Here is a 23,349-nt window from a genome sequence, read left to right as displayed (position 1 = left end):
CTGCAGGATTAAAGGGAAATGTTGAGGGTGACTGCAGGATTAAAGGGAAATGTTGAGGGTGACTGCAGGATTAAAGGGAAATGTTGAGGGTGACTGCAGGATTATAAGGGAAATGTTGAGGGTGACTGCAGGGATTAAAGGGAAATGTTGAGGGTGACTGCAGGATTAAAGGGAAATGTTGAGGGTGACTGCAGGATTAAAGGGAAATGTTGAGGGTGACTGCAGGATTAAAGGGAAATGCTAAGGGTGACTGCAGGATTAAAGGGAAATGTTGAGGGTGACTGCAGGATTAAAGGGAAATGTTGAGGGTGACTGCAGGATTAAAGGGAAATGTTGAGGGTGACTGCAGGATTAAAGGGAAATGCTAAGGGTGACTGCACGATTATAGGCAATGTTGAGGGTGACTGCACGATTATAGGGAAATGTTGAGGGTGACTGCAGGGATAAAGGGAAATGTTGAGGGTGACTGCAGGATTAAAGGGAAATGTTGAGGGTGACTGCAGGATTATAGGGAAATGTTGAGGGTGACTGCAGGAATATAGGGAAATGTTGAGGGTGACTGCAGGATTAAAGGGAAATGTTGAGGGTGACTGCATGATTATAGGGAAATGTTGAGGGTGACTGCAGGATTATAAGGAAATGTTGAGGGTGACTGCAGGATTATAGGGAAATGTTGAGGGTGACTGCAGGGATAAAGGGAAATGTTGAGGGTGACTGCAGGATTAAAGGGAAATGTTGAGGGTGACCGCAGGATTAAAGGGAAATGTTGAGGGTGACTGCAGGATTAAAGGGAAATGTTGAGGGTGACTGCAGGATTAAAGGGAAATGTTGAGGGTGACTGCAGGATTAAAGGGAAATGTTGAGGGTGACTGCAGGATTAAAGGGAAATGTTGAGGGTGACTGCAGGATTAAAGGGAAATGCTAAGGGTGACCGCACGATTATAGACGATGTTGAGGGTGACTGCAGGATTATAGGGAAATGTTGAGGGTGACTGCAAGGATAAAGGGAAATGTTGAGGGTGACTGCAGGATTAAAGGGAAATGCTAAGGGTGACTGCACGATTATAGACGATGTTGAGGGTGACTGCACGATTATAGGGAAATGTTGAGGGTGACTGCAGGGATAAAGGCAAATGTTGAGGGTGACTGCAGGATTAAAGGGAAATGTTGAGGGTGACTGCAGGATTATAGGGAAATGTTGAGGGTGACCGCAGGATTAAAGGGAAATGTTGAGGGTGACTGCACGATTATAGGCGATGTTGAGGGTGACTGCATGATTATAGGGAAATGTTGAGGGTGACTGCAGGATTATAGGGAAATGTTGAGGGTGACTGCAGGATTATAGGGAAATGTTGAGGGTGACTGCAGGATTATAGGGAAATGTTGAGGGTGACTGCAGGGATAAAGGGAAATGTTGAGGGTGACTGCAGGATTATAGGGAAATGTTGAGGGTGACTGCAGGATTAAAGGGAAATGTTGAGGGTGACTGCAGGATTATAGGGAAATGTTGAGGGTGACTGCAGGATTATAGGGAAATGTTGAGGGTGACCGCAGGATTAAAGGGAAATGTTGAGGGTGACTGCACGATTATAGGCGATGTTGAGGGTGACTGCATGATTATAGGGAAATGTTGAGGGTGACTGCAGGATTAAAGGGAAATGTTGAGGGTGACTGCAGGATTAAAGGGAAATGTTGAGGGTGACTGCAGGATTAAAGGGAAATGCTAAGGGTGACCGCACGATTATAGACGATGTTGAGGGTGACTGCAGGATTATAGGGAAATGTTGAGGGTGACTGCAAGGATAAAGGGAAATGTTGAGGGTGACTGCAGGATTAAAGGGAAATGCTAAGGGTGACTGCAGATTATAGAAATGTTGAGGGTGACTGCAGGATTAAAGGGAAATGTTGAGGGTGACTGCAGGGATAAAGGCAAATGTTGAGGGTGACTGCAGGATTAAAGGGAAATGTTGAGGGTGACTGCAGGATTATAGGGAAATGTTGAGGGTGACTGCAGGAATATAGGGAAATGTTGAGGGTGACTGCAGGATTAAAGGGAAATGTTGAGGGTGACTGCATGATTATAGGGAAATGTTGAGGGTGACTGCAGGATTATAAGGAAATGTTGAGGGTGACTGCAGGATTATAGGGAAATGTTGAGGGTGACTGCAGGGATAAAGGGAAATGTTGAGGGTGACTGCAGGATTAAAGGGAAATGTTGAGGGTGACCGCAGGATTAAAGGGAAATGTTGAGGGTGACTGCAGGATTAAAGGGAAATGTTGAGGGTGACTGCAGGATTAAAGGGAAATGTTGAGGGTGACTGCAGGATTAAAGGGAAATGTTGAGGGTGACTGCAGGATTAAAGGGAAATGTTGAGGGTGACTGCAGGATTATAGGGAAATGTTGAGGGTGACTGCAGGATTATAGAATGTTGAGGGTGACTGCAGGATTATAGGGAAATGTTGAGGGTGACTGCAAGGATAAAGGGAAATGTTGAGGGTGACTGCAGGATTAAAGGGAAATGCTAAGGGTGACATCAACGATTATAGACGATGTTGAGGGTGACTGCACATTATAGGGAAATGTTGAGGGTGACTGCAGGGATAAAGGCAAATGTTGAGGGTGACTGCAGGATTAAAGGGAAATGTTGAGGGTGACTGCAGGATTATAGGGAAATGTTGAGGGTGACCGCAGGATTAAAGGGAAATGTTGAGGGTGACTGCACGATTATAGGCGATGTTGAGGGTGACTGCATGATTATAGGGAAATGTTGAGGGTGACTGCAGGATTATAGGGAAATGTTGAGGGTGACTGCAGGATTATAGGGAAATGTTGAGTGTGACTGCAGGATTATAGGGAAATGTTGAGGGTGACTGCAGGGATAAAGGGAAATGTTGAGGGTGACTGCAGGATTATAGGAAATGTTGATGACATCAGGATTAAAGGGAAATGTTGATGACTCTAGGATTATAGGGAAATGTTGATGACTGCAGGATTATAGGGAAATGTTGAGGGTGACTGCAGGATTATAGGGAAATGTTGAGGGTGACTGCAGGATTATAGGGAAATGTTGAGGGTGACTGCAGGATTATAGGGAAATGTTGAGGGTGACTGCAGGATTATAGGGAAATGTTGAGGGTGACTGCAGGATTATAGGGAAATGTTGAGGGTGACTGCAGGATTATAGGGAAATGTTGATTATCGTGTTTTACACACTGTGCCTCAAACCATGTTATATCAATCAATCACATTAATATATAAAGCCCTTTTTACATCAACCGATGTCATCAATCCGTTGATCCATCCACTCATTGCCTGTGTGTGTGTGTGTTCATTCATCCATCCATTTCAGCCTACTGCATCAGTTTAAGCACCATCTGCATCTCTCTAATGTTCATCTGGGTTGGAGCTTTGTTCTGGTCTGTCGCTCCACTGCTGGGCTGGGGCAGCTACACAGGTTAGTGTCTCCTCCCTCCCTCCCTCCATCCATCCATACATACATCCATCCATCCATCCATCCATCCATCCATCCATCCATCCATCCATCCATCCATCCATCCATCCATCCATCCATCCCTCTATATATCCATCCATCCATCCATCAATCCATCCATCCCTCTATATATCCATCTATCCCTCTATACATCCATCCATCCATCCATCCATCCATCCATCCATTTATCCCTCTATATATCCATTTATCCCTCTATATATCCATCCATCCGTTCATCCATCCGTTCATCCATCCATCCATCTATATATCCATGTATTCATTCATCCATCCATTCATCCCTCTATATATCCATCCATCCCTCTATATATCCATCCATCTGTTCATCCATCCAACCATTTATCCCTCTGTATATCCATCCATTTATCCCTCTATATATCCATCCATCCATCCATTTATCCCTCTATATATCCATGTATTCATCCATTCATCCATCCATCCATCCAGCCGTTCATCCATCCATCCATCCATCCACCCACCCATCCATCCACCCACCCATCCATCCCTCTATATATCCATCCATCCATCCATCCGTTCATCCATTCATTCATGCGACCACCTCTCCAAACACCACTCTAACCCATTCATCCCCATATCTCCACCTCCAGACTGCGGGTACGGGACCTGTGAGGTGGACTGGTCCAAGGCTAACTACTCCACCATCTACAAGTCCTACATCATGTCCATCCTTATCTCCTGCTTCTTCGTCCCGGTCATGGTCATGGTGTTCTCCTATATAGCCATCATCCATACAGTGGTGAGCAGCAATGCCATGTCTGCTGATGGATACCTCTCAGCCAGACAGAGGAAGGTGGAACGAGACGTCACGAGGGTGAGACAATTAACCAACCAACCAACCAATCAATCAATCAATCAATCAGTTCAATCAATAACATTTAGTTAGAAGACCTATTTACATCAACAGAACAGAAACAGAAATGGATGCTGACTTACGGGGCCCTTCCCAACTACACGTGTAGACTAACAGTGAAATGCTGACTTACGGGGCCCTTCACAACTACACGTGTAGACTAACAGTGAAATGCTGACTTACGGGCCCTTCACAACAACACGTGTAGACTAACAGTGAAATGCTGACTTACGGGGCCCTTCCCAACTACACGTGTAGACTAACAGTGAAATGCTGACTTACGGGGCCCTTCACAACTACACGTGTAGACTAACAGTGAAATGCTGACTTACGGGGCCCTTCACAACTACACGTGTAGACTAACAGTGAAATGCTGACTTACGGGGCCCTTCCCAACTACACGTGTAGACTAACAGTGAAATGCTGACTTACGGGCCCTTCCCAACTACACGTGTAGACTAACAGTGAAATGCTGACTTACGGGCCCTTCACAACTACACGTGTAGACTAACAGTGAAATGCTGACTTACGGGCCCTTCACAACTACACGCGTAGACTAACAGTGAAATGCTGACTTACGGGGCCCTTCACAACTACACGTGTAGACTAACAGTGAAATGCTGACTTACGGGGCCCTTCACAACTACACGTGTAGACTAACAGTGAAATGCTGACTTACGGGCCCTTCATAACGACATGTGTAGACTAACAGTGAAATGCTGACTTACGGGGCCCTTCACAACTACACGTGTAGACTAACAGTGAAATGCTGACTTACGGGGCCCTTCACAACTACACGTGTAGACTAACAGTGAAATGCTGACTTACGGGCCCTTCACAACTACACGTGTAGACTAACAGTGAAATGCTGACTTACGGGCCCCTCACCACTACACGTGTAGACTAACAGTGAAATGCTGACTTACGGGCCCCTTCACAACTACACGTGTAGACTAACAGTGAAATGCTGACTTACGGGCCCTTCACAACTACACGTGTAGACTAACAGTGAAATGCTGACTTACGGGCCCTTCACAACTACACGTGTAGACTAACAGTGAAATGCTGACTTACGGGGCCCTTCACAACTACACGTGTAGACTAACAGTGAAATGCTGACTTACGGGCCCCTCACAACTACACGTGTAGACTAACAGTGAAATGCTGACTTACGGGCCCCTCACAACTACACGTGTAGACTAACAGTGAAATGCTGACTTACGGGGCCCTTCACAACTACACGTGTAGACTAACAGTGAAATGCTGACTTACGGGCCCCTCACAACTACACGTGTAGACTAACAGTGAAATGCTGACTTACGGGGCCCTTCACAACTACACGTGTAGACTAACAGTGAAATGCTGACTTACGGGGCCCTTCACAACTACACGGAGAGAAAGAAAATAGAAAAATAATAACACAAGGAATAAATACACAATGAGTAATGAGAACTTGGCTCGATACACGGGGTACCAGTACTGAGTAATGATAACTTGACTATATACACGGGGTACCAGTACTGAGTAATGATAACTTGACTATATACACGGGGTACCAGTACTGAGTAATGATAACTTGGCTATATACACGGGGTACCAGTACTGAGTAATGAGAACTTGGCTCGATACACGGGGTACCAGTACTGAGTAATGATAACTTGGCTATATACACGGGGTACCAGTACTGAGTAATGATAACTTGACTATATACACGGGGTACCAGTACTGAGTAATGATAACTTGGCTATATACACGGGGTACCAGTACTGAGTAATGATAACTCTGCTATATACACGGGGTACCAGTACTGAGTAATGAGAACTCTGCTATATACACGGGGTACCAGTACTGAGTAATGATAACTTGGCTATATACACGGGGTACCAGTACTGAGTAATGATAACTTGGCTATATACACGGGGTACCAGTACTGAGTAATGATAACCTGTCTATATACACGGGGTACCAGTACTGAGTAATGATAACTAGGTTATATACACGGGGTACCAGTACTGAGTAATGAGAACTCTGCTATATACACGGGGTACCAGTACTGAGTAATGAGAACTCTGCTATATACACGGGGTACCAGTACTGAGTAATGAGAACTCTGCTATATACACGGGGTACCAGTACTGAGTAATGATAACTTGACTATATACACGGGGTACCAGTACTGAGTAATGAGAACTAGGTTATATACACAGGGTACCAGTACTGAGTAATGATAACCTGTCTATATACACGGGGTACCAGTACTGAGTAATGAGAACTTGACTATATACACGGGGTACCAGTACTGAGTAATGAGAACTTGGCTATATACACGGGGTACCAGTACCCAGTCCATGTGCAGGGGTACGAGGTAATTAAGGTAGATACGTATGTACATAAAGGCAAGGGTAAAGTGACTAAGCAATATGATAGATAATAAGCAGTAGCAGAAGTGAATGTGATGAGTCAAAAGAGATGTGCAAAACGGTGTCAATGCAGATCGTCCGGGTAGCTATTTGGTCAACTATTTAGCAGCCTTATGGCTTGAGGGTAGAAGCTGTTCAGGGTCCTGTTGGTTCCAGACATGGTGCATCGGTACCGCTTGCCGTGAGGTAGCAGAGAGAACAGTCTATGACTTGGGTGGCTGGAGTTCTTGACCATTTTTAAGGCCTTCCTTTGACACCGCCTGGTATAGTGATGTACTGGGCCGTACACACGACCCTCTGTAGTGCCTTATGGTCAGATGCCAAGCAGTTGCCATACCAAGCAGTGATGCAGCCAGTCAAGATGCTCTCAATGGTGCAGCTGTAGAACTTTTTGAAGAGCTGAGGGCCCGTGCCAAATCTTTTCAGCATCACAAGGGGGAAGAGGCGTTGTCGTGCCTTTTTAAGGATTGTGTTGGTGTATGTGGACCACCCTAATTCCTTAGTGATATGGACATCGACGTTGAGGGAGAGGTTGTTGTCCTGGCACCACATTGCCAGGTCACTGACCTCCTCCCTATAGGCTGTGTCGTCGTCGTCGGTGATCAGGCCTACCACCGTGGTGTCGTCAGCAAACTTAATGATGGTGTTGGAGTCGTGCTCAGCCACACAGTCATGGGTGAACAGGGAGTATAGGAGTGGACTCAGCATGCACCCTTGAGGGGCCCCAGTTTTGAGGGTCAGCATGGTGGATGTGTTGTTGCCTATCCTCACCGCCTGAGGGCGGCCCGTCAGGATGTCCAGAATCCAGTTGCAGAGGGCGGTGTTCAGTTAAAGGTTCCTGAGCTTAGTGATGAGCTATGAGGGCTCTAAGCTGTTGAACGCTGAGCTGTAGCTAATGAACAGCATTCTCACATAGGGTGTTCCTTTTGTCCAGGTGGGAAAGAGCAGTGTTGAGTGCAATAGAGATTGCGTCATCTGTTGATGTGTTGGGGCGGTATGCAAATTGGAGTGGGTCTAGGGTTTCTGGGATAATGGAGTGGATGTGAGTCATGAACAGCTTTTTAACCTCTCTGGGATATGTGGGACGCTAGCGTCCCACCTGGCCAAAAGCCAGTGAAAATGCAGAGCGCCAAATTCAAATAAATTACTATAAAAATCTAACTTTCATGAAATCACGCATGTAAGATACCAAATTAAAGTCAACATGTCAACATGTCAGATTTCAAAAAGGCTTTTCGGCGAAAGCAAACGATGCTATTATCTGAGGGTAGCACCTTCGTAAACAAAGAGAGAGAAGCATATTTCAACCCTGCAGGCGCGACACAAAACGCAGAAATAAAAATATAATTCATGCCTTACCTTTGACGACCTTCTTCTGTTGGCACTCCAATATGTCCCATAAACATCACAACTGGTCCTTTTGTTCAATTAATTCCGTCGATATATATCCAAAATGTCCATTTCTTTGGCGAGTTTGATCCAGAAAAACACAGGTTCCAACTTGCGCAACGTGACTATAAAATATCTCAAAAGTTACCTGTAAACTTTGCTAAAACATTTAAAACTACTTTTGTAATACAACTTTAGGTATTTTTTTATGTAAATAATCGATAAAATTGAAGATGGAATGATCTGTGTTCAATACAGGAGGAAAACAAACTGTAGCTAGCTTTCTGGTCACGCGCCTCTATCTAACAGTACACTTGAAGTGACCCTCGTTTTGAACAGGGCCACTTCTTCATTACACAAAGGAAAAACCTCAACCAATTTCTAAAGACTGGTGACATCCAGTGGAAACGGTAGGAACTGCAAGAAGGTCCGGAAAATCTGGGTTCCCAATGAAAACCCATTGAAAAGAGAGTGACCTAAAAAAGAAATCTGAATGGTTTGTTTGTCCTCGAGGTTTCGCCTGCTAAATAAGTTCTGTTATACTCACAGACATGATTCAAATAGTTTTAGAATCTTCAGAGTGTTTTCTATCCAATCTACTAATAATATGCATATATTATCTTCTGGGGATGAGTAGCAGGCAGTTGAATTTGGGCATGCATTTCATCCGGACGTGATAATACTGCCCCCTGTCAAGTTAAAGCATTTCATGGCTACAGATGTGAGTGCTACCGGACGATAGTCATTTAGACAGGTTAGCTTGGCGTTTTTGGGCACAGGGACGATGGTGGTCTGCTTGAAACATGTTGGTATTACAGACTTAGTCAGGGAGAGGTTGAAAAGGTTAGTGAAGACATTTGCCAGCTGGTCAGCACATCCTATGTGTCCTGGTATTCCGTCTGGTATTGCGGCCTTGTGAATGTTAACCTGTTTAAAGGTCTTACTCACATTGGCTATGAAAAATGTAGATCACACAGTCGTCCGGAATGGCTGGTGCTCTCATGCATTGTTCAGTGTTGCTTGCCTTGAGGCGAGCATTGATGACATTTCACTCTTCTGGTAGGCTTACATCACTGGGCAACTAGCAGCTGCAATTCCCTTTGCAATCCGTGATAGTTTGCAAGCCCTGCCACATCCAACGAGCGTCAGAGCCGGTGTTGTAGGATTCGATCTTAGTCCTTTATCGACACTTTGCCTGTTTGATGTCTCTATGGAGGTCATAGCAGGATTTCTCCAGATTAGTGTTCCGTTCCTTGAAAGCGACAGCTCTATCCTTAAATTCATTACGGATGTTGCCCTTAATACATGGCTTCTGGTTGGGATATGTATGTATGTACTGTCGTCGATGCATTTATTAATGACACCGGTGACTGATGTGGTAAACTCATCAATGTTATCGGATGAATCCCAAAACATATTCCAGTCTGTGCTAGCCAAACAGTCCTGTAGCTAGCCAAACAGTCCTGTAGCTAGCTAAACAGTCCTGTAGCTAGCCAAACAGTTCTGTAGCTAGCCAAACAGTCCTGTAGCTAGCCAAACAGTCCTGTAGCTAGCCAAACAGTCCTTTAGCTAGCCAAACAGTCCTGTAGCTAGCCAAACAGTCCTGTAGCTAGCCAAACAGTCCTGTAGCGAGCCAAACAGTCCTGTAGCTAGCCAAACAGTCCTTTAGCTAGCCAAACAGTCCTGTAGCTAGCTAAACAGTCCTGTAGCTAGCCAAACAGTCCTGTAGCTAGCTAAACAGTCCTGTAGCTAGCTAAACAGCCCTGTAGCTAGCCAAACAGTCCTGTAGCTAGCTAAACAGTCATGTAGCTAGCGAACCAATCCTGTAGCTAGCTAAACAGTCCTGTAGCTTTTTTAATCTCTCTTCTCTGTCACTTCTCCTTCAGGTCTCCATAGTGATCTGCACAGCCTTCATCATGGCATGGTCTCCCTATGCTGTGGTCTCCATGTGGTCTGCCTGTGGTTACCACGTCCCCAACATGACTTTAATCTTCACCCGTCTCTTCGCTAAATCCGCCTCCTTCTACAACCCCCTCATCTACTTCGGAATGAGTTCTAAGTTCCGTAAGGAAGTCTTTGTGCTGTTGCCGTGTTACGGTGGCTCCGCCCACAAGGAAGTGGTCCGCCTCAAGAACTTCCAGGAGCTTGAGGAGCTGAAGCTGAAAGACCATCCCGAGGCCACGACCCTTCCTGTGATTCCTGTGATCTCACTTCCTCTGCAGTCAAGAGAGGTTAAATATAGTGAAGAAGAGATGCTGCAGACAGAAGGTTCCGTGGCTCAGGATTCAGACTCAGGGGTGAATAGTCCATCCCACACGCCGCCTACTGTCAGTCAGGAGTCACTCTACTACATTCCCAATGTACCCCTTACCCCCCTACCCAGCATGCACTCTGAGATGCCAGAGTACGAGAGTGAAAGACTCTAAAAATCTCTAAATGTGTATCCAAAATGGCACCTTACACTATTAGAAAAAAAAGTGCTATCTAGAACCTAAAGGGTTGTACCCCATAAGAGAACCTATTTCATGTAGAACCCTTTTTCTACCTGAAACCAATAAGGTTTCTACCTGGAACAGATATGCGTTCTCCAATGAGGACAGAACCCTTTCAGAACCCTTTTTCTTACAGTGCGTTCAAAATAGAACCCTAATCTCTACATAGTGCACTACTTTTGACCAGGCCCTATGGTAGTACGTAGGGAATAGTGTGAATAGTGTGCCACTACAGAGAATAGGGTGTCCCTGTATAGGAAATAGGGTGTCACTATGTAGGGATTAGGGTGTCCCTGTATAGGGAATAAGGTGTCACTATATAGGGAATAAGGTGTCACTATATAGGGAATAAGGTGTCACTATATAGGGAATAAGGTGTCACTATATAGAGAATAAGGTGTCACTATATAGGGAATAAGGTGTCACTACAGTGAATAGGGTGTCCCTGTATAGGGAATAAGGTGTCACTATATAGGGAATAAGGTGTCACAATATAGGGAATAAGGTGTCACTATATAGGGAATAAGGTGTCACTACAGCGAAAAGGGTGTCCCTGTATAGGGAATAGGATGTCACTATGTAGGGAATAGAGTGTCACTATATAGGGAATAAAGTGTCACTATTTAGGGAATAGAGTGTCACTATTTAGGGAATAGAGTGTCACTATGTAGGGAATAGAGTGTCACTATGTAGGGAATAGAGTGTCACTATGTAGGGAATGAGGTGTCACTATGTAGGGTGTCACTATATAGGGAATAGAGTGTCACTATATAGGGAATAGAGTGTCACTATGTAGGGAATAGAGTGTCACTATGTAGGGAATAAGGTGTCACTATGTAGGGTGTCACTATGTAGGGAATAAAGTGTCACTATGTAGGGAATAGAGTGTCACTATATAGGGAATAGAGTGTCACTATGTAGGGAATAGGGTGTCACTATATAGGGAATAGAGTGTCACTATGTAGGAAATAGGGTGTCACTATATAAGGAATAGAGTGTCACTATATATGGAATAGAGTGTCACTATATAGGGTTTCACTATATAGGGAATAGAGTGTCACTATGTAGGGAATAAGGTGTCACTATGTAGGGAATAGAGTGTCACTATGTAGGGAATAAGGTGTCACTATGTAGGGTGTCACTATATAGGGAATAGAGTGTCACTATGTAGGGAATAAGGTGTCACTATGTAGGGTGTCACTATATAGGGAATAGGGTGTTACTATGTAGGGAATAGGGTGTCACTATGTAGGGAATAAGGTGTCACTATGTAGGGTGTCACTATGTAGGGAATAGGGTGTCACTATGTAGGGAATAAGGTGTCACTATGTAGGGAATAAAGTGTCACTATGTAGGGAATAGAGTGTCACTATATAGGGAATAGAGTGTCACTATATAGGGAATAGAGTGTAACTATATAGGGTGTCACTATATAGGGTATAGAGTGTCACTATGTAGGGAATAAGGTGTCACTATGTAGGGAATATAGTGTCACTATGTAGGGAATAGGGTGTCACTATATAGGGAATAGAGTGTCACTATATAGGGAATAAGGTGTCACTATGTAGGGTGTCACTATATAGGGAATAGGGTGTTACTATGTAGGGAATAGGGTGTCACTATGTAGGGAATAAGGTGTCACTATGTAGGGTGTCACTATGTAGGGAATAGGGTGTCACTATGTAGGGAATAAGGTGTCACTATGTAGGGAATAAAGTGTCACTATGTAGGGAATAGAGTGTCACTATATGGGGAATAGAGTGTCACTATATAGGGAATAGAGTGTCACTATATAGGGTGTCACTATATAGGGTATAGAGTGTCACTATGTAGGGAATAAGGTGTCACTATGTAGGGAATAGGGTGTCACTATATAGGGAATAGAGTGTCACTATGTAGGGAATAAGGTGTCACTATGTAGGGTGTCACTATGTAGGGTGTCACTATGTAGGGTGTCACTATGTAGGGAATAGAGTGTCACTATGTAGGGAATAGGGTGTCACTATGTAGGGAAGAGAGTGTCACTATGTAGGGAATAAGGTGTCACTATGTAGGGTGTCACTATGTAGGGTGTCACTATGTAGGGTGTCACTATGTAGGGAATAGAGTGTCACTATGTAGGGAATAGGGTGTCACTATGTAGGGAATAGGGTGTCACTATGTAGGGAATAGGGTGTCACTATGTAGGGAATAGGGTGTCACTATGTAGGGAATAGGGTGTCACTATGTAGGGGATAGAGTGTCACTATGTAGGGAATAGGGTGTCACTATGTAGGGAATAGGGTGTCACTATGTAGGGAATAGGGTGTCACTATGTAGGGAATAGGGTGTCACTATGTTGGGAATAGTGTGTCACTATGTAGGGAATAGAGTGTCACTATGTAGGGAATAGGGTGTCACTATGTAGGGTGTCACTATGTAGGGAATAGGGTGTCACTATGTAGGGAATAGAGTGTCACTATGTAGGGAATAGGGTGTCACTATGTAGGGAATAGAGTGTCACTATGTAGGGAATAAGGTGTCACTATGTAGGGTGTCACTATGTAGGGAATAGGGTGTCACTATGTAGGGAATAGGGTGTCACTATATAGGGAATAGGGTGTCACTATATAGGGAATAAGGTGTCACTATATAGGGAATAAGGTGTCACTATATAGGGAATAAGGTGTCACTATATAGGGAATAAGGTGTCACTATATAGGGAATAAGGTGTTACTACAGTGAATAGGGTGTCCCTGTATAGGGAATAAGGTGTCACTATATAGGGAATAAGGTGTCACAATATAGGGAATAAGGTGTCACTATATAGAGAATAAGGTGTCACTACAGCGAAAAGGGTGTCCCTGTATAGGGAATAGGATGTCACTATGTAGGGAATAGAGTGTCACTATATAGGGAATAAAGTGTCACTATTTAGGGAATAGAGTGTCACTATATAGGGAATAGAGTGTCACTATGTAGGGAATAGAGTGTCACTATGTAGGGAATAGAGTGTCACTATGTAGGGAATAGGGTGTCACTATATAGGGAATAGAGTGTCACTATGTAGGAAATAGGGTGTCACTATATAAGGAATAGAGTGTCACTATATATGGAATAGAGTGTCACTATATAGGGTTTCACTATATAGGGAATAGAGTGTCACTATGTAGGGAATAGAGTGTCACTATGTAGGGAATAGAGTGTCACTATGTAGGGAATAGGGTGTCACTATATAGGGAATAGAGTGTCACTATGTAGGAAATAGGGTGTCACTATATAAGGAATAGAGTGTCACTATATATGGAATAGAGTGTCACTATATAGGGTTTCACTATATAGGGAATAAGGTGTCACTATGTAGGGAATAGAGTGTCACTATGTAGGGAATAAGGTGTCACTATGTAGGGAATAGGGTGTCACTATGTAGGGAATAGGGTGTCACTATGTAGGGAATAGATTGTCACTATGTAGGGAATAGAGTGTCACTATATAGGGAATAGAGTGTCACTATGTAGGGAATAGAGTGTCAATATATAGGGAATAGGGTGTCACTATATAGGGAATAGATTGTCACTATGTAGGGAATAGAGTGTCGCTATGTAGGGAATAGAGTGTCACTATGTAGGGAATAGGGTGTCACTATATAGGGAATAGGGTGTCACTATATAGGGAATAGAGTGTCACTATGTAGGGAATAGAGTGTCACTATGTAGGGAATAGAGTGTCACTATATAGGGAATAGAGTGTCACTATGTAGGATGTCACTATATAGGGAATATAGTGTCACTATGTAGGATGTCACTATATAGGGAATAGAGTGTCACTATGTAGGGAATAGATTGTCACTATGTAGGGAATAGAGTGTCACTATGTAGGGAATAGGGTGTCACTATATAGGGTGTCACTATGTAGGGTGTCACTATGTAGGGAATAGAGTGTCACTATGTAGGGAATAGGGTGTCACTATATAGGGTGTCACTATGTAGGGTGTCACTATGTAGGGTGTCACTATGTAGGGAATAGAGTGTCACTATGTAGGGAATAGAGTGTCACTATGTAGGGAATAGAGTGTCACTATATAGGGAATAGAGTGTCACTATGTAGGGAATAGGGTGTCACTATATAGGGTGTCACTATGTAGGGTGTCACTATATAGGGAATAGAGTGTCACTATGTAGGGAATAGAGTGTCACTATGTAGGGTGTCACTATATAGGGAATAGTGTGTTACTATATAGGGAATAGGGTGTCACTATGTAGGGAATAGGGTGTCACTATGTAGGGAATAGGGTGTCACTATGTAGGGAATAGGGTGTCAATATGTAGGGAATTGTGTGTCACTATGTAGGGAATAGGGTGTCACTATGTAGGGAATAGAGTGTCACTGTGTAGGGAATAGAATGTCACTATGTAGGGAATAGAGTGTCACTATGTAGGGAATAGAGTGTCACTATGTAGGGAATAAGGTGTCACTATGTAGGGTGTCACTATGTAGGGAATAGGGTGTCACTATGTAGGGAATAGGGTGTCACTATGTAGGGAATAGATTGTCACTATGTAGGGAATAGAGTGTCACTATATAGGGAATAGAGTGTCACTATGTAGGATGTCACTATATAGGGAATAGAGTGTCACTATGTAGGGAATAGAGTGTCACTATGTAGGGAATAGAGTGTCACTATATAGGGAATAGAGTGTCACTATGTAGGGAATAGGGTGTCACTATATAGGGTGTCACTATGTAGGGTGTCACTATGTAGGGTGTCACTATATAGGGAATAGAGTGTCACTATGTAGGGAATAGATTGTCACTATGTAGGGAATAGAGTGTCACTATATAGGGAATAGAGTGTCACTATGTAGGGAATAGAGTGTCACTATATAGGGAATAGGGTGTCACTATATAGGGAATAGATTGTCACTATGTAGGGAATAGAGTGTCGCTATGTAGGGAATAGAGTGTCACTATGTAGGGAATAGAGTGTCACTATATAGGGAATAGAGTGTCACTATATAGGGTGTCACTATGTAGGGTGTCACTATGTAGGGTGTCACTATATAGGGAATAGAGTGTCACTATGTAGGGAATAGAGTGTCACTATGTAGGGTGTCACTATATAGGGAATAGGGTGTTACTATATAGGGAATAGGGTGTCACTATGTAGGGAATAGGATGTCACTATGTAGGGAATAGGGTGTCACTATGTAGGGAATAGGGTGTCAATATGTAGGGAATTGTGTGTCACTATGTAGGGAATAGGGTGTCACTATGTAGGGAATAGAGTGTCACTGTGTAGGGAATAGAATGTCACTATGTAGGGAATAGAGTGTCACTATGTAGGGAATAAGGTGTCACTATGTAGGGTGTCACTATGTAGGGAATAGGGTGTCACTATGTAGGGAATAGGGTGTCACTATGTAGGGAATAGATTGTCACTATGTAGGGAATAGAGTGTCACTATATAGGGAATAGAGTGTCACTATGTAGGGAATAGAGTGTCACTATATAGGGAATAGGGTGTCACTATATAGGGAATAGATTGTCACTATGTAGGGAATAGAGTGTCGCTATGTAGGGAATAGAGTGTCACTATGTAGGGAATAGAGTGTCACTATATAGGGAATAGGGTGTCACTATATAGGGAATAGAGTGTCACTATGTAGGGAATAGAGTGTCACTATATAGGGAATAGAGTGTCACTATGTAGGATGTCACTATATAGGCAATATAGTGTCACTATGTAGGATGTCACTATATAGGGAATAGAGTGTCACTATGTAGGGAATAGGGTGTCAATATGTAGGGAATTGTGTGTCACTATGTAGGGAATAGGGTGTCACTATGTAGGGAATAGAGTGTCACTGTGTAGGGAATAGAATGTCACTATGTAGGGAATAGAGTGTCACTATGTAGGGAATAGAGTGTCACTATGTAGGGAATAAGGTGTCACTATGTAGGGTGTCACTATGTAGGGAATAGGGTGTCACTATGTAGGGAATAGGGTGTCACTATGTAGGGAATAGATTGTCACTATGTAGGGAATAGAGTGTCACTATATAGGGAATAGAGTGTCACTATGTAGGGAATAGAGTGTCACTATATAGGGAATAGGGTGTCACTATATAGGGAATAGATTGTCACTATGTAGGGAATAGAGTGTCGCTATGTAGGGAATAGAGTGTCACTATGTAGGGAATAGAGTGTCACTATGTAGGGAATAGGGTGTCACTATATAGGGAATAGAGTGTCACTATGTAGGGAATAGAGTGTCACTATGTAGGGAATAGAGTGTCACTATATAGGGAATAGAGTGTGTAGGATGTCACTATATAGGGAATATAGTGTCACTATGTAGGATGTCACTATGTAGGGAATAGTGTCACTATATAGTGTCACTATGTAGGGAATAGATTGTCACTATGTAGGGAATAGGAGTGTCACTATATAGGGAATAGAGTGTCACTATGTAGGGAATAGAGTGTCACTATGTAGGGAATAGGGTGTCACTATATAGGAATAGGGTGTCACTATATGGGAATAGATTGTCACTATGTAGGGAATAGAGTGTCACTATGTAGGGAATAGAGTGTCACTATGTAGGGAATAGAGTGTCACTATATAGGAATAGGGTGTCACTATATAGGGAATAGAGTGTCACTATGTAGGGAATAGAGTGTCACTATGTAGGGAATAGAGTGTCACTATATAGGGAATAGAGTGTCACTATGTAGGATGTCACTATATAGGGAATATAGTGTCACTATATAGGGAATATATTGTCACTATGTAGGGAATAGAGTGTCACTATGTAGGGAATAGGGTGTCACTATATAGGGTGTCACTATGTAGGGTGTCACTATGTAGGGTGTCACTATGTAGGGAATATAGTGTCACTATGTAGGGAATAGGGTGTCACTATATAGGGTGTCACTATGTAGGGTGTCACTATGTAGGGTGTCACTATGTAGGGAATAGAGTGTCACTATGTAGGAATAGAGTGTCACTATGTAGGGAATAGAGTGTCACTATGTAGGGAATAGAGTGTCACTATATAGGGAATAGGGTGTCACTATGTAGGGAATAGAGTGTCACTATGTAGGAATAGAGTGTCACTATGTAGGGAATAGAGTGTCACTATATAGGGAATAGAGTGTCACTATGTAGGAATAGGTGTCACTATATAGGGTGTCACTATGTAGGGTGTCACTATGTAGGGTGTCACTATATAGGGAATAGAGTGTCACTATGTAGGAATAGATTGTCACTATGTAGGGAATAGAGTGTCACTATATAGGGAATAGAGTGTCACTATGTAGGGAATAGAGTGTCACTATATAGGAATAGGGTGTCACTATATAGGGAATAGAGTGTCACTATGTAGGAATAGAGTGTCACTATGTAGGGAATAGAGTGTCACTATATAGGGAATAGAGTGTCACTATGTAGGATGTCACTATATAGGGAATATAGTGTCACTATGTAGGATGTCACTATATAGGAATAGAGTGTCACTATGTAGGGAATAGAGTGTCACTATGTAGGGAATAGAGGTCAATAGGGAATGTCACTATGTAGGGAATAGAGTGTCACTATGTAGGAATAGGTGTCACTATATAGGGTGTCACTATGTAGGGTGTCACTATGTAGAGTGTCACTATGTAGGGAATAGAGTGTCACTATGTAGGGAATAGGGTGTCACTATATAGGGTGTCACTATGTAGGGTGTCACTATGTAGGGTGTCACTATGTAGGGAATAGAGTGTCACTATGTAGGGAATAGAGTGTCACTATATAGGGAATAGAGTGTCACTATGTAGGGAATAGGGTGTCACTATGTAGGGAATAGGGTGTCACTATATAGGGTGTCACTATGTAGGGTGTCACTATGTAGGGTGTCACTATATAGGGAATAGAGTGTCACTATGTAGGGAATAGAGTGTCACTATGTAGGGTGTCACTATATAGGGAATAGGGTGTTACTATATAGGGAATAGGGTGTCACTATGTAGGGAATAGGGTGTCACTATGTAGGGAATAGGGTGTCACTATGTAGGGAATAGGGTGTCAATATGTAGGGAATTGTGTGTCACTATGTAGGGAATAGGGTGTCACTATGTAGGGAATAGAGTGTCACTGTGTAGGGAATAGAATGTCACTATGTAGGGAATAGAGTGTCACTATGTAGGGAATAAGGTGTCACTATGTAGGGTGTCACTATGTAGGGAATAGGGTGTCACTATGTAGGGAATAGGGTGTCACTATGTAGGGAATAGATTGTCACTATGTAGGGAATAGAGTGTCACTATATAGGGAATAGGGTGTCACTATATAGGGAATAGATTGTCGCTATGTAGGGAATAGAGTGTCGCTATGTAGGGAATAGAGTGTCACTATGTAGGGAATAGAGTGTCACTATATAGGGAATAGGGTGTCACTATATAGGGAATAGAGTGTCACTATGTAGGGAATAGAGTGTCACTATATAGGGAATAGAGTGTCACTATGTAGGATGTCACTATATAGGCAATATAGTGTCACTATGTAGGATGTCACTATATAGGGAATAGAGTGTCACTATGTAGGGAATAGGGTGTCAATATGTAGGGAATTGTGTGTCACTATGTAGGGAATAGGGTGTCACTATGTAGGGAATAGAGTGTCGCTATGTAGGGAATAGAGTGTCACTATGTAGGGAATAGAGTGTCACTATATAGGGAATAGGGTGTCACTATATAGGGAATAGAGTGTCACTATGTAGGGAATAGAGTGTCACTATATAGGGAATAGAGTGTCACTATGTAGGATGTCACTATATAGGCAATATAGTGTCACTATGTAGGATGTCACTATATAGGAATAGAGTGTCACTATGTAGGGAATAGGGTGTCAATATGTAGGGAATGTGTGTCACTATGTAGGGAATAGGGTGTCACTATGTAGGGAATAGAGTGTCACTGTGTAGGGAATAGAATGTCACTATGTAGGGAATAGAGTGTCACTATGTAGGAATAGAGTGTCACTATGTAGGGAATAAGGTGTCACTATGTAGGGTGTCACTATGTAGGGAATAGGGTGTCACTATGTAGGGAATAGGGTGTCACTATGTAGGGAATAGATTGTCACTATGTAGGAATAGAGTGTCACTATATAGGGAATAGAGTGTCACTATGTAGGGAATAGAGTGTCACTATATAGGGAATAGGGTGTCACTATATAGGGAATAGATTGTCACTATGTAGGGAATAGAGTGTCGCTATGTAGGGAATAGAGTGTCACTATGTAGGGAATAGAGTGTCACTATGTAGGGAATAGGGTGTCACTATATAGGGAATAGAGTGTCACTATGTAGGGAATAGAGTGTCACTATGTAGGGAATAGAGTGTCACTATATAGGGAATAGAGTGTCACTATGTAGGATGTCACTATATAGGGAATATAGTGTCACTATGTAGGATGTCACTATGTAGGGAATAGGGTGTCACTATGTAGGGAATAGATTGTCACTATGTAGGGAATAGAGTGTCACTATATAGGAATAGAGTGTCACTATGTAGGAATAGAGTGTCACTATGTAGGGAATAGGGTGTCACTATATAGGGAATAGATTGTCACTATGTAGGGAATAGAGTGTCACTATGTAGGGAATAGAGTGTCACTATGTAGGGAATAGAGTGTCACTATATAGGAATAGGGTGTCACTATGTAGGGAATAGAGTGTCACTATATAGGAATAGAGTGTCACTATGTAGGATGTCACTATATAGGAATATAGTGTCACTATGTAGGATGTCACTATATAGGGAATAGAGTGTCACTATGTAGGGAATAGAGTGTCACTATGTAGGGAATAGAGTGTCACTATATAGGGAATAGATTGTCACTATGTAGGGAATAGAGTGTCACTATGTAGGGAATAGGGTGTCACTATATAGGGTGTCACTATGTAGGGTGTCACTATGTAGAGTGTCACTATGTAGGGAATAGAGTGTCACTATGTAGGGAATAGGGTGTCACTATATAGGGTGTCACTATGTAGGGTGTCACTATGTAGGGTGTCACTATGTAGGGAATAGAGTGTCACTATGTAGGGAATAGAGTGTCACTATATAGGGAATAGAGTGTCACTATGTAGGGAATAGGGTGTCACTATGTAGGGAATAGGGTGTCACTATATAGGGTGTCACTATGTAGGGTGTCACTATGTAGGGTGTCACTATATAGGGAATAGAGTGTCACTATGTAGGGAATAGAGTGTCACTATGTAGGGTGTCACTATATAGGGAATAGGGTGTTACTATATAGGGAATAGGGTGTCACTATGTAGGGAATAGGGTGTCACTATGTAGGGAATAGGTGTCACTATGTAGGAATAGGGTGTCAATATGTAGGAATTGTGTGTCACTATGTAGGGAATAGGTGTCACTATGTAGGGAATAGAGTGTCACTGTGTAGGGAATAGAATGTCACTATGTAGGGAATAGAGTGTCACTATGTAGGGAATAAGGTGTCACTATGTAGGGTGTCACTATGTAGGGAATAGGGTGTCACTATGTAGGGAATAGGGTGTCACTATGTAGGGAATAGATTGTCACTATGTAGGAATAGAGTGTCACTATATAGGGAATAGGTGTCACTATATAGGGAATAGATTGTCACTATGTAGGGAATAGAGTGTTAGGGAATAGAGTGTCACTATGTAGGGAATAGAGTGTCACTATATAGGGAATAGGGTGTCACTATATAGGAATAGAGTGTCACTATGTAGGGAATAGAGTGTCACTATATAGGGAATAGAGTGTCACTATGTAGGATGTCACTATATAGGCAATATAGTGTCACTATGTAGGATGTCACTATATAGGGAATAGAGTGTCACTATGTAGGGGAATAGGGTGTCAATATGTAGGGAATTGTGTGTCACTATGTAGGAATAGGGTGTCACTATGTAGGGAATAGAGTGTCGCTATGTAGGGAATAGAGTGTCACTATGTAGGAATAGAGTGTCACTATATAGGGAATAGGGTGTCACTATATAGGGAATAGAGTGTCACTATGTAGGGAATAGAGTGTCACTATATAGGGAATAGAGTGTCACTATGTAGGATGTCACTATATAGGCAATATAGTGTCACTATGTAGGATGTCACTATATAGGAATAGAGTGTCACTATGTAGGGAATAGGGTGTCAATATGTAGGGAATTGTGTGTCACTATGTAGGGAATAGGGTGTCACTATGTAGGAATAGAGTGTCACTGTGTAGGGAATAGAATGTCACTATGTAGGGAATAGAGTGTCACTATGTAGGGAATAGAGTGTCACTATGTAGGAATAAGGTGTCACTATGTAGGGTGTCACTATGTAGGGAATAGGGTGTCACTATGTAGGGAATAGGGTGTCACTATGTAGGGAATAGATTGTCACTATGTAGGGAATAGAGTGTCACTATATAGGGAATAGAGTGTCACTATGTAGGGAATAGAGTGTCACTATATAGGGAATAGGTGTCACTATATAGGAATAGATTGTCACTATGTAGGGAATAGAGTGTCGCTATGTAGGGAATAGAGTGTCACTATGTAGGGAATAGAGTGTCACTATGTAGGGAATAGGGTGTCACTATATAGGGAATAGAGTGTCACTATGTAGGGAATAGAGTGTCACTATGTAGGGAATAGAGTGTCACTATATAGGGAATAGAGTGTCACTATGTAGGATGTCACTATATAGGGAATATAGTGTCACTATGTAGGATGTCACTATGTAGGGAATAGGGTGTCACTATGTAGGGAATAGATTGTCACTATGTAGGGAATAGAGTGTCACTATATAGGGAATAGAGTGTCACTATGTAGGGAATAGAGTGTCACTATATAGGGAATAGGGTGTCACTATATAGGGAATAGATTGTCACTATGTAGGGAATAGAGTGTCGCTATGTAGGGAATAGAGTGTCACTATGTAGGGAATAGAGTGTCACTATATAGGGAATAGGGTGTCACTATATAGGGAATAGAGTGTCACTATGTAGGGAATAGAGTGTCACTATGTAGGGAATAGAGTGTCACTATATAGGGAATAGAGTGTCACTATGTAGGATGTCACTATATAGGGAATATAGTGTCACTATGTAGGATGTCACTATATAGGGAATATAGTGTCACTATATAGGGAATAGATTGTCACTATGTAGGGAATAGAGTGTCACTATGTAGGGAATAGGGTGTCACTATATAGGGTGTCACTATGTAGGGTGTCACTATGTAGGGTGTCACTATGTAGGGAATATAGTGTCACTATGTAGGGAATAGGGTGTCACTATATAGGGTGTCACTATGTAGGGTGTCACTATGTAGGGTGTCACTATGTAGGGAATAGAGTGTCACTATGTAGGGAATAGAGTGTCACTATGTAGGGAATAGAGTGTCACTATGTAGGGAATAGAGTGTCACTATATAGGGAATAGGGTGTCACTATGTAGGGAATAGAGTGTCACTATGTAGGGAATAGAGTGTCACTATGTAGGGAATAGAGTGTCACTATATAGGGAATAGAGTGTCACTATGTAGGGAATAGGGTGTCACTATATAGGGTGTCACTATGTAGGGTGTCACTATGTAGGGTGTCACTATATAGGGAATAGAGTGTCACTATGTAGGGAATATATTGTCACTATGTAGGGAATAG

The 23,349-nt window shown here is 42.6% G+C and overlaps 1 pseudogene; it reads left to right on the top strand.

The window, feature by feature from the left end:
- The window catches only part of LOC115121558 (visual pigment-like receptor peropsin), a 44,857-nt pseudogene extending 34,242 nt beyond the window's left edge, over positions 1-10,615 (top strand).
- The last annotated feature ends 12,734 nt before the right edge of the window (positions 10,616-23,349 follow it).

The sequence above is a fragment of the Oncorhynchus nerka genome, linkage group LG23 (genome assembly GCF_034236695.1).
Source record: "Oncorhynchus nerka isolate Pitt River linkage group LG23, Oner_Uvic_2.0, whole genome shotgun sequence".
Taxonomy (NCBI): domain Eukaryota; kingdom Metazoa; phylum Chordata; class Actinopteri; order Salmoniformes; family Salmonidae; genus Oncorhynchus; species Oncorhynchus nerka.
Note: the sequence above shows the minus strand (reverse complement) of the source record. Positions and strands in the feature narration are given on the sequence as shown.